This window comes from Somniosus microcephalus, chromosome 5, assembly GCF_052327205.1.
Source record: "Somniosus microcephalus isolate GS21.2 chromosome 5, FLI_Smic_1.0, whole genome shotgun sequence".
Taxonomy (NCBI): domain Eukaryota; kingdom Metazoa; phylum Chordata; class Chondrichthyes; order Squaliformes; family Somniosidae; genus Somniosus; species Somniosus microcephalus.
Window position 1 is genome coordinate 73,444,379 of NC_140991.1, and position 13,149 is coordinate 73,457,527.

The 13,149-nt window shown below is 46.0% G+C and overlaps 1 protein-coding gene across 3 annotated transcripts in view; it reads left to right on the forward strand.

The window, feature by feature from the left end:
* The window catches only part of nebl (nebulette), a 555,716-nt gene that overhangs the window by 135,299 nt on the left and 407,268 nt on the right, over positions 1 to 13,149 (forward strand). The window lies entirely within an intron of this gene.

The window sequence follows — 13,149 nt, forward strand, 5'->3', positions numbered from 1 at the left end:
CGGCGAAGTTAGCGCCCCAAAGTTGTATAAAGCTCTGGTTAGACCGCATCTGGAGTACTGCGTTCAGTTCTGGGCGCCATACCTCAGGAAGAATATATTGACCTTGGAGAGGGTGCAGTGCAGATTCACCAGAATAATACTAAGGCTAAAAGGGTTACAGTATGAGGACAGGTTGCAGAGACTAGGGCTGGGATTTTGCTCACGTCGGCGGGCCCGGTGCAGGCAATGTCTGTGGCGGGTCGTGGCTCTGCTGCTGACTCCATCCCGCTGTCCAAAATGAATTTACATTGATGAGGCTTGTTAAGCCCATCTAGCACGTTTCCTGGGCCAATTAGAGGAAGTGGGTCTGACGACGTCATTCATGACGTGTCATCAACCGGTTCCCTGAAGCGGACCATGCCCACCTTACTTTGACGTTTGTGCTGTCAGTGTTCTGAAGCATTGAGGTGCTGCAAACACTGACGATCCCTGCACAGAGGTGCACGGCTGCATCCAGATCCTCGCATGACTCCCTCCATATGTTTATGGAGGGAGTCACAGCACGCAGCAAGGTCCTCTTCCCTTCTAATGGGCGGAAGACACCTTCCCAGGAACTCCCTTCCTAACAGCATTGTGGGTGTACCTACACCATATGGACTGCAGCGGTTCAAGAAGGCGGCTCACCACCATCTTCTCGAGGGCAATTAGGGATGGGCACTAAATGCAGGCCTAGCCAGCGACACCCACACCCCATCAATGAATAAAAAAAAATGCTTTATGGTGTTGGTGTGGGGTGGTGCCAACTTTGCGCATTATGTGGCAGCCAGGGTGTATTCCCCTGGCCTCCCGGGCAGCAGTGCGCTCAGCTGCTGATGCCCTTTGTCCTGTGCAGCATCAGGTGATTGTGGAGAAGGTTGGTGGTGTTGATGCTGCTGGTGTAGGGGCTGATCATGGTCCAATTCTGAGGACCAAGGTGAGACAGTATAAAGGGCACCCATGTTGATGGAATAGATGGCAGATGAAGTAAAGATGACCGAAGCATTCTGTCAATGGTGTGAAAGTTCTTCCAATGAGGTGAGAGTGGAACATGGATATCGTGCATAATCTGTGCTGGAAATGGACTGAGGCTGAGGAAAGCGATGATATGTCAGATGGGCACTTTTACTGTAGCTTTTGAAGCTGTCAAGTAATCACCTGGAGCAATGGCCACTGAACTCCCACCTCAGGTTGACAGACGTGGTCCTCGAACAGCGTGGTTCCCGTGGCCATGAAGTTAAAGTTAAAAATTAAGTTGAAGAAGCCTGTTAAGTACATTGGAATGAGTTTAACTGGCATCTGCTGGACTACGTCATCGTCCGAGCAAAGGACCGCAAGGACGTCTGCATCACCTGCGCCATGACAGGAGCTGACGACTGCTGGACTGACCACCGCCTAATCTGCTCTGTCATCTCCATCAATGTAGCCCCAAAACAGCGGCGGCAACAGAAACAATGCCGCAGGAAAATCAACGCTGGAGCACTCCAAGACAAGGCATTCCTGATCTGGAAACAGCACCACAACTCGAGAGCAAGAAAGCAGCTCTACAGACGCCCGAAGGCTGAGGTCCAACAAAAAACTCGCGACCTAAAGAATAGATGGTGGGTGGAGAAAGCGCAGGAGATCCAGCAGCTAGCTGACAACCATGACGTGTTTTGATTCTTTAGCGTAGTCAAGACCAACTACAGCCTAAGCACCCAAGGTCCTACCCCACTGTGGGCCAAGAACGGAGAGGTACTCATCAAGGACAGAGAGGCTGTCAGTGCCCGCTGGAAGGAGCACTTCGAAGATCTCCTTAACCGAGACTCTGTCTTCGATGCGAGTGTCCTCAACTTCATCCCGTAGCATGTTACCTGCCACCACCTCCGCACAACCCCAGTCCGATAAGAGATTGAAAAGGCCTTCTGACAACTGAAGAACAACAAGGTCTCAGGAGCAGATAGAATCCCTGCTGAGGCACTAAAGCATGGCGGAGAAGCACTACTGGCACGAATTCATGAACTAATTTCTCTTATCTGGAAGGAGGAGAACATGCCAGAGGATCTCAGACGCCGTAATTGTGATCATCTTCAAGAAAGGTGACCAGTCCGATTGCGGTAATTAGAGAGGAATTTCCCTGCTGCCTGCCACAGGGAAAGTCATCGCAAGAATCTTCCTCAATTGCCTTCTCCCAGTGGCTGAAGAGCTCTTCGCAGAGTCGCAATGCGGATTCTGCCCACTAAAGGGCACAATGGACATGATCTTCACCGCACATCAATTACAAGAGAAATGCAGGGAACAGCACCAACCGCTGTACATGGTCTTCTGTCACCTCACAAAGGCCTTCGACACCGTGAGGGATTATGGAGTGTCCTCCTCAAATTTGGCTGCCCTCAAAAGACTGTCCTCATCCGCCACCTGCTTCACGATGACATACAAGCCGTGATCCTGACCAACGGTTCCACCACAGACCCAATTCACGTATGGACCGGGGTCAGACGAGGCTGTGTCATCGCACCAACACTCTTCTCGATCTTCCTTGCTGAAATGCTCCATCTCACCCTCAGTAAGCTCCCTGCTAGAATGGAGCTAATTTACAGAACAAATGGGAAACTGTTCAACCTCCGTCACCTCCAGCCCAGATCCAAGGTCGTCCCATCCTCTGTCGTCGAATTACAGTATGCAGACCACGCTTGCATCTGCGCACACTCGGAGGTTGAACTCCAAACCATCGTCAACACCTTCACCGAAGCGTACGAGAGCACGGGCCTTACAGTAAACATTCGTAAGACAAAGGTCCTCTACCAACCTGCCCCTGCCACACACTACTGCTCCCCGATTATCAAAATCCACGACAAGGCCTTGGACAACGTGGACCACTTTCCATACCTCGGGAGCCTACTGTCAACAAGGGCAGACGTTGATGAATAAGTCCAACACTGCCTTCAGTGTGCCAGTGCAGCCTTCGGTCGCCTGAGGAAGAGAGAGTTTGAAGACCAGGACCTCAAACCTGGCACCAATCTCATGGTCTACAGAGCAGTGGTGATACCCGCCCTCCTGTATGCCTCAGAGACATGGACAATGTACAGCATGCCCCTCAAAGCACTGGAGAGGTACCACCAGCGCTGCCTCTGCAAGATCCTGCAAATCCATTGGCAGGACAGGCGCACCAACGTCAGTGTTCTCGTTCAGGCCAACATCCCCAGCATCGAAGCTTTGACCATGCTCGATCAGCTCCGATGGACGGGTCACATCGTCCGAATGCCCGATACGAGACTCCCAAAACAAGCGCTCTACTCGGAGCTTCGACACAGCAAGATAGCCCCAGGTGAACAGAGGAAACGCTTCAAGGACACCCTCAAAGCCTCCTTGAAAAAGTGCAACATCCCCACCGACACCTGGAAATCCCTGGCCCAAGACCGCTCAAAGTGGAGGAGAAGCATCCGGGAAGGTGCCGAACACCTCGAGTCTCTTTGCCGGGAGGCAGCGCAAAGAGCGCATGTCAACCCAAGCACCTCACCCACTCGCCCCTTCAACCACTGTCTGCCCCACCTGTGACAGAGACTGTACGTCCTGCATTGGACTCATCAGTCATCTGAGATCTCATTCTTAATGTGGAAGCAAGAAGAATAGTGGAAATTGTAACTCCCTGCCTCAAACAGCTGTTGAGCCTAGGTCAATTGAAAAATTTTAAATTGAGATTTTTGTTAGGTAAAGGTATTAAGGGATCAAATCAAATCAACTTTTATTGTCATTGTTAGTGCACAAGTGCACTACAACGAAATGTAGGCTTGCGGCTCCCGAGAGTGTACATTTGGATTAAGACATTTAAACATTCAACATACATTTGGCTTGTAGTATATTAACATAAACATAACCATAATAAAGTGCATTGGCAGATGTGCAGGCTTCAGAGTTTATTTGTGGAGTTCAGTAGGATGACAGCCCTGGGAAAGAAGCTGTTCCTAAATCTGGTCGTACGGGTGCGAATGCATCTGTAGCGTCTCCCAGATGGCAGGAGGGCGAACAGACTGTGGCTGGGGTGGGTAGGGTCTTTGATGATGGACCGTGACCACCTTAGACAGCGTTTCTGGTATATGTGCTCTGTGGTCGGTAGCCGGGTGCCGGTAATGCGTTGGGCAGTTTTGACTATCCGCTGCAGGGCTTTCCGGTCATAGTAGCTACAGCTGCCATACCATACTGTGATACAGTTTGTCAGGATGCTCTCTATAGTGCAGCGGTAAAAGTTAGAGGGGATCAGGGGTGACAGGTTACATCCCTTCAGCCTCCTTAGGAAATATAGGCGCTGCTGGGCCTTCTTCACCAGAGAGGAGATATTGAGGGACCAGGAGAGGTCTTCCGTGATGTGGACTCCGAGGAACTTAAAGCTGTCCACCCTTTCCACCACAGCTCCATTGATGTGGATGGGGGTGTGACTTCCGCCTTTTGACTTCCTGAAGTCCACAATGATTTCTTTGGTTTTCTTGATGTTAAGGGCCAGGTTGTTATCGGCGCACCACTTCACGAGATGCTGGACCTCCTCCCTGTAGGCTGACTCATCGTTGTTGGTGATCTGGCCTACTACCGTGGTGTCATCCGCAAACTTGATGATGGTGTTGGAACCATTAACAGCCACACAGTCGTGGGTGAAGAGGGAGTAGAGGAGGGGGCTCAGCACACATCCTTGTGGGGCCCCCGTGTTCAGGGTCAGGGGGGTGGGGGTGTGGTTACCTAATTTGACAGACTGGGGTCTGTTTGTCAGGAAGTCCAGGGTCCAGTTGCAGAGGGAAGTGTTCAGGCCAAGAGTTTGGAGTTTGGTGGCCAGCTTGTTGGGGATGATGGTGTTGAATGCTGAGCTGTAGTCTATGAACAGCATTCTGACGTAGGTCTCCTTACCATCTAGGTGATTCAGTGCTGAGTGTAGAGCAGTTGTGATTGCATCCTCCGTTGATCTGTTTGCACGATAGGCAAACTGGTGTTGGTCAAGAGAGGCAGGAACACTGGCTTTGATGTGGGCTAAGACCAGTCTCTCGCAACACTTCATTATGATGGGTGTGAGTGCGACAGGTCGATAGTCGTTCAGGCACATCACAGCTGTTTGTTTTGGCACAGGAATAATGGTAGCGGTCTTGAAGCATGTAGGGATTACTGCCTGGGCCAATGACAGATTGAAGATGGCGGTGAAGACATCAGCCAGCTGATCAGCACATTCCTTGAGTACCCGTCCAGGGATGCTATCCGGTCCAGCAGCCTTTCGTGTGTTCACTCCGCGTAGAACACCCCTCACGTCGGAGGTCGACAGAGTGAGCACCTGGTCTTCCGGGGGTGGCAAGGCTTTGGTAGCCGGCTCCCTGTTGTCCCTGTCGAAGCGAGCGTAGAAGTTGTTAAGCTCCTCCGGAAGGGAGGCATCGCTAACCGGGGGGCTGGTGTTTTTGCCCTTGTAGTCAGTGATGGACTGGATGCCTTGCCACATGCGCCGGGGGTCCAAGTTGTTATGGAAGTGATCCTCTATCCGCAGTGTCTGTTTCCTTTTGGCAGTCCTGATACCATTTTTTAGGTTGGTCCTAGCTGCACTGTAAGCCGCCGCGTTGCCAGATTTAAATGCTGCGTCGCGTGCTTTCAACAGTGAGCGGACCTCTCCGTTCATCTAGGGTTTCTGGTTGGGGTATGTCCTGATATTTTTATGGGTCGTGATGACCTCGACGCAGCTGTTGATGTAGAATAGCACTGTGGATGCGTATTCCTCGATGTCATTATGGGCAAACATGCCCCAATCAGTGCGTTTGAAGCAATCCTGAAGCTCCGATACTGCCCCCTCTGGCCATACTTTCACTGCTCTCACTGATGTTCTCCCTCTTTTGATGAGCGGTTTGTATGCCGGGGCTAGAAACAGGGAGAGGTGGTCAGACTTCTCAAGGTGGGGGCAGGGAATGACCTTATAAGCGTCTACAATGTTCGTGTAGACTTGATCCAGTGTGTTCCCCCCTCTTGTGGGGCAGGAAACATTCTGGTGGAATTTCGGTAGTACAGTTTTTAGGTTTATGTGATTATAAAGTCCCCCGTGACGATAAAAGCTCCGTCTGGGTGCGCAGTTTGTTGTTCGCTGATGGCCCTGTAGAGGTCCTTCACTGCTTGTTTGGCATTAGCGTGTGGTGGGATGTAGACCGCAGTGATGATAACAGCCGTGAATTCCCGAGGCAGGTAGAAGGGTCTGCACCTTACCATGAGGAATTCCAAATCAGCCGAGCAGGATCTATCGATTATGTCCGTGTTAGTGCACCAGGCATTGTTAGTGTAAATGCACAAACCGCCTCCCTTGCTCTTACCGGAGTCTGCAGTTCTGTCGGCGTGGAAGACCGTGCGTCCTTCTAGTTGGATGGTGGTGTCAGGGATGCCGTTGTTCGTCCAGGTCTCTGTGAAGATCATGGTGCAGCATTCCTTTGTCCTTTTCTGTGAGGAGAGATCAAGTTTGATCTCATCCATTTTGTTTTCTAGTGACCTGACTCTGATGAAATATATGCCTTTATCAGCCCCTGTGTTTTACCTGCTTTGTATTGTGTGTACCGCCCCCTTTTTTCCTATTGTGTGTATTGGCTCCGCCCCTGTCTTTTGTCATATAAAGGTCTCAAGAGCTGTATGAGTCATTTCTGCCAGACGAATCCGATGTGGAAAGACATGCAATGTTCTTAGTGATTAAAAGCCTTCAGTTGAATCCTTTAATTCCTTGTCTTTGAGTTATTGATGGCACAGGGGCTATGGAGCAAAGGTGGGAAAATGAAGTTGAGGTACAAATCAGCCATGATCTAATTAAATCAGGGGGCTGATTGGTCTACTCCTGTTACTATGATTATCTACATCATGTCTGTAAATGTTTTCCTCATTGGTCTCTCTTTGTTCATAGTTCTCTGTTTTCTTCCCTACAATTGATTGAGTTATTTGATACTGTACTTTCATTATTCATCAGTCATATTGTACAAAATGTTCCTCCCCAATTTCAATTTTCTCTCCAATTGCATGCTACCAAAAAATCAAACCAATCACATTCTAGCAACAGCTAATGTAGAATTAGGTCGATCCGCAAAGGCTTCAATTTCCCTTGATTATGGAGCAGATCTTTTTGTCTCCTGTGTCAACGAAGTACAGGCTGTCATCTGATTTTTCAGACGCAAGACCACCCACAGTCCGCTTCTGCAGCTGCACATCCTCCAGAAATTGAGATACAGCTGCCAATACCATTCCTCAGTCATTCCATACTTCACAATCACCACCTTCGGAGGCCTGATGTTGGCGCTTTGATAGAAACCAAATGCGCATATGCAGAAATCTATCTCCAAACATTGGGGTTCCTGCTAACAAACATGCAGTCATGGTCCTGTTTTTGCCTCATTCTACACACTACAACAGTGGGCCTGGCCATCACATCTCTGTGCTGCCTGCAACAATTTGGCCTGGTCCACTCACTTCAGCTCTTCAGTAAATATGTGGTTCCTAATCTGTGTCTCCTGCTTTCTCTCTGCCTTCAATTACCTAGCCTGTTTCTCACCATGTTGCAGCATAAGTGTTGCAAGAAATTGAAGAGACAAAAATGGAGAGATGTGATGGCACAAGAGAAAAAAAAAAGTAGAGAAATGAAAAGTTAAGAGACCGAAGTGAAGTTAGAGGCAGAGACAAAAGTGAAGGAGCAGAAGAGTTTAAAATGAAGGAGGAGAAAAATGGAACCAGAAGTGAAGAAGGAGTCATTTGTTTTTTTGTTGATTTAACAGTACTGGGATCTATAGATAGCTTTATTTTGTAGGCTTACCAGTACTGCTTTCTACGGGTGGCCTGAAAAAGCTTGAAAATCAATGGCAGTTCCATCTCCTATGAATAAACACACATTTATTTTTGAAATAATATAACCTGAGGAATAGGAAGAAAGAGGGAGAGACTGTTGCTTGTGAGTTTGGGGCATTGGAGGGAGGAAGAAGAGAAAGAGATGTTGCAAAGGCAGAAGGAGAAAATCTGTCCTGGGACCCAGGCAGGTGATGCAGAAGTGTAATGCTATTTTAATCTTGTTCTAGGAGTGCAATGGGTACAGGCATCCGTACACAATTTACGTTTGCATGTTAACGGACCGTAGATAGGATTTACAGTTAACAAAATGAATAGTTACTGCTATTTGTGTGCATCAAAGTTTCATGTGTAGTTTTACGTAAACTTAAGCAATCAATATTAATGACTTAGATGAGGGCACTGAGTGTAATGCATCCAAGTTTGCTGACAGTACAAAGTTAGATGGGAAAGTAAGCTGTGAGGAGGATACAAAGAGGCTGCAAAGGAATCTAGACAGGTTAAGTGAGTGGGCAAGAATCTGACAGATGGAATATAATGTGGAGAAGTGTGAAGTTATCCACTTTGGTAGGAAAAATAGAAAAACAGTTTTTTTTAAATGGTAAGCGACTGGGAAATGTTGGTATTCAAAAGGATCTGGGTGTCCTTGTACACGAATCACAAAGTTAAATGCAGGTACAGCAAGCAATTAGGAAAGCAAATGGTATGTTGGCCTTTATTACAATGGGATTGGAGTGTAAGAATGAAGAAGTCTTACTACAATTATATAGGGTCTTGGTGAAACCACACCTGGAGTACTGTGCACAGTTTTGGTCTCCTTACCTAAGGAAGGAGATACTTGCTTTGGTGGGAGTTCAACAAAGGTTGACTAGACTGATTCCTGGGATGAGGGGATTGTTCTATAAGGAGAGAAAAGGAGGCCTATATTCTCTAGAGTTTAGAAGAATGAGAGGTGATCTCATTGAAACATACAAAATTCTTACATGGCTTGACCGGGTAGATGCTGGCAGGATGTTTCCCCTGGCTGGGGAGTCTAGAAACCAGGGGTCACGGTCTCAGAATAAGGGGACGGCCATTTAGGACTGAGATGAGGAGAAATTTCTTCACTCAAAGGGTGGTGAATCTTTGGAATTCTCTACCCCAGAGGGCTGTGGAGGTTCAGTCGTTGAGTATATTCAAGACAGAGACCGATAGATTTTTGAATATTAAGGGAATCAAGGGATATGGGGATAGTGCAGGAAAGTCGAGATGAGGTAGAAGATCAGCCGTGATCTTATTGAATGGCGGAGCAGGCTCGAAAGGCCAAATGGCCTACTCCTGCTCCTATTTCTTGTGTCCTCATATACTTATGTTCGTAACAGAAATAAATAATTGGAATGAAGGTATGATTGGCATAGAAATGGATTGCATTGTTATGGTAATGAGCCAAGTATTTGAGTTACAATTCAACACTAAAAACATGCTTTCAATTAGAATATCGCCAGCTGAAGTATTGTGTGCCAAATATAGTTTTGGTATATTCCGCTTAAGTCGTATGGATGTCATTTAAAGAATGTGCAGTATGAAGTGCTGGTACTTGATCAAATCGCGTCTGGACAAAAATAACACATTTACTTCTCAAATGCAGGCTCGTTCCTATATCTTAAGGAAATTGTTGCATTGAAATATTTTTAGCGGTGGTAAATTAGTAAATTACTTTTTGTAATACACTAACTGTAAAGTGGATGCCTTTTGTGTACTCCTTGGGTTTGGATCCATTTCAGTGAATTTTCGATCAACTTTTTTTTGAACTGATTGTTGACTTAAATTTGTGTTTTGTAGATGGAGATACGCCCTTCCAGCTGCTGCAGCTGTTTATCTCAGCTGTAGGCAAAGGACGTTTGATTTCTTTGTTTCCATGATGCTTAAATAAGCAGAATGTTCTTTTGTATGGCAACAGGAAGTGGCTAAATTTCCTTCTACAATTTGCAATAGATTTTGGATTAGGCTTTAGTAGGATTTTCTAAGTAGCCTGCCAAATGATACTTCATCTATCTACAGGAATGCTGTTGCTGTCAAGATTAGCACCGTCGTTGAAAATTATTAATGCGTTTGGCCAGTGCTGGGACTAGAGTCCTGGCGGATCATATAACTAGGGCTGTAGAGAGGGCTTTAAACTAACTAGTGGGGGGGAGGTCCCTAGAGAGCAAATAATAAAAATGACAACAGAGAAGGACATTGACTTAGGTAGCAGTGGGGAAATTGAAAACCAGAGCGTGTCAGGAAGGGGCAGAAGGTATGGAGTAAAAGGTAAAGTAATAAAAAGGGCAAAAGCAGGAACTAAGTGTCACAAAACATCTTTGAAAGTTCTCTATCTGAACGCACGTAGCATTCATAACAAAATAGACGAGTTAATGGCACAAATAACTACATATGGGTATGATCTTGTGGCCATTACAGAAACATGGCTGCAGGGTGACAATGCCTGGGAATTAAACATACCAGGTTATTTAACGATCAGGAAGGACAGTCAGGAAGGAAGGGGAGGTGGGGTGGCTATGTTAATAAAGGAAGGAATCACTGTAATACAGAGAAATGATATTGGGTCAAAAGATCAGGATAATGAAACAGTTTGGGTGGAGGTAAGGAATAATAAGGGGGAAAAAACACTAGTGGGCGTAGTCTATAGGCCTCCGAACAGTGGCAACTCTGTTGGACGGAGTATCAATCAGGAAATAGTTGAGGCTTGTAATAAGGGAACATCTATAATTATGGGGGATTTTAACTATCATATTAATTGGACAAATCAAATTGGGCAGGGCTGCCTTGAGGATGAGTTCATTGAGTGTATTAGGGATGGGTTTCTTGAGCAGTATGTAACTGAACCGACCAGGGGGCAAGCAACCTTAGATCTGGTCCTGTGTAACGAGACAGGATTAATTAAAAATGTCCTAGTAAAGGATCCCCTTGGAATGAGTGACCATAACATGGTTGAATTCCATATTCAATTAGAGGGTGAGAAGGTTGGATCTAAAACAAGCGTGCTAAGCTTGAATAAAGGAGACTATGAAGGTATGAGAGCGGAATTGAGTAGAGTGGATTGGGAAAATAGATTAAAGGGTAAGACGATACATGATCAGTGGTGTACATTTAAGGAGTTATTTTACAACTTCCAAAAAATATATATTCCACTGAGAAGAAAAGGGTGTAAAAGAAAAGACAGCCATCCGTGTCTAAGTAAAGAAATTAAGGATAGTATTCGACTAAAAACAAGGGCATATAAGGTAGCCAAATCTAGTGGGAGGATAGAGGATTGGGAAAACTTTAAAAGACAGCAAAAAATAACAAAAAGATTGATTAAGAAAGGGAAGATAGATTATGAAAGTAAAATAGCAAAAAATATAAAAACAGATAGTAAGAGTTTTTATAGTTATATAAAAAGAAAAAGGGTGGCTAAAGTAAATGTTGGTCCCTTAGAGGATGAGACCGGGAAATTAATGGTGGGAAATATGGAGATGGCAAAAACACTGAATGAATATTTTGTATCAGTCTTTACAGTAGAAGACACTAAGAATATCCCAACACTGGACAAACAGGGGGCTAAAGGGGGGGAGGAGCTAAACACGATCAAAATCACTAAGGAAGTGGTACTCGGTAAAATAATGGGACTCAAGGCGGATAAATCACCTGGACCTGATGGCTTACATCCTAGGGTCTTGAGGGAAGCGGCGGTAGGGATTGTGGATGCATTGGTAATAATTTTCCAAATCTCCTTGGACTCGGCAAAGGTCCCGGCAGACTGGAAAACTGCTAATGTAACACCCTTATTTAAAAAGGGCAGTAGACAGAAGGCTGGAAACTATAGACCGGTTAGCCTAACATCTGTGGTAGGTAAAATTTTGGAGTCCATTATTAAGGAGACAGTAACAGGACATTTGGATAATCATAATTTAATAGGACAAAGTCAGCATGGTTTTATGAAGGGGATGTCATGTTTGACAAATTTGCTGGAGTTCTTTGAGGAAGTAACATATAGGGTGGATAAAGGGGAACCAGTGGACGTAGTGTATTTAGACTTCCAAAAGGCATTTGACAAGGTGCCACACAGAAGATTATTGCTTAAGATAAAAAATCACAGGATTGGGGGTAATATTCTGGCATGGATAGAGGATTGGCTATCTAACAGAAGGCAGAGAGTTGGGATAAATGGTTCATTCTCGGACTGGCAATCAGTAACTAGTGGTGTTCCGCAGGGGTCAGTGCTGGGTCCCCAACTCTTTACAATCTATATTAACGATTTGGAGGAGGGGACCGAGTGTAACATATCAAAGTTTGCAGATGATACTAAGATGGGAGAGAAAGTAGTGAGTGAGGAGGACATAAAAAACCTGCAAGGGGACATAGACAGGCTAAGTAAGTGGGCAGAGATTTGGCAGATGGAATACAATACTGGAAAGTGTGAGGTTATGCACTTTGGCAAGAAAAATCGTAGAGCAAGTTATTATCTTAATGGCAAGAAACTGGAAAGTACTGAAGTACAAAGGGATCTGGGGGTCCTGGTGCACGAAACTCAAAAGGTTAGTATGCAGGTGCAGCAAGTGATTAAGAAGGCCAATGGAATGTTGGCTTTCATTGCTAGGGGGATAGAATATAAAAATAGGGAGGTATTGCTTCAGTTGTACAAGGTATTGGTGAGACCGCACCTGGAATACTGCATACAGTTTTGGTGTCCATACTTAAGAAAAGACATACTTGCTCTCGAGTCAGTACAAAGAAGGTTCACTCGGTTAATCCCGGGGATGAGGGGATGGACATATAAGGAGAGGTTGAGTAGATTGGGACTCTACTCATTGGAGTTCAGAAGAATGAGAGGCGATCTTATTGAAACATATAAGATTGTGAAGGGGTTGGATCGGGTGGATGTGGGAAAGATGTTCCCGATGATGGGTGAAACTAGAACTAGGGCATAGTCTTAGAATAAGGGGCTGCTCTTTCAAAACTGAGATGAGGAGGAACTACTTCAGTCAGAGGGTGGTAGGTCCATGGAATATGCTGCCCCAAAAAGCTGTAGAAGCTACATCATTACATAAATTTAAAACAGAAATAGACAGTTTCCTAGAAGTAAAGGGAATTAAGGGTTACGGGGAGCGGGCAGGAATTTGGACATGAGTCTAGGTTCGGATCGGTCATGGCCCTGTGGGTAGCGGAGCGGGCCCAGGGGCCGTGTAGCCTGATCCTGCTCCTATTTCGTGTGTCTAATTCTGTTAGATTCAGGAGATGGTTCTGTGATAGTGGATTGGCGGTTAGGGTCAGATCAGCCATGATCTTATTGAATGGCGGAGCAGG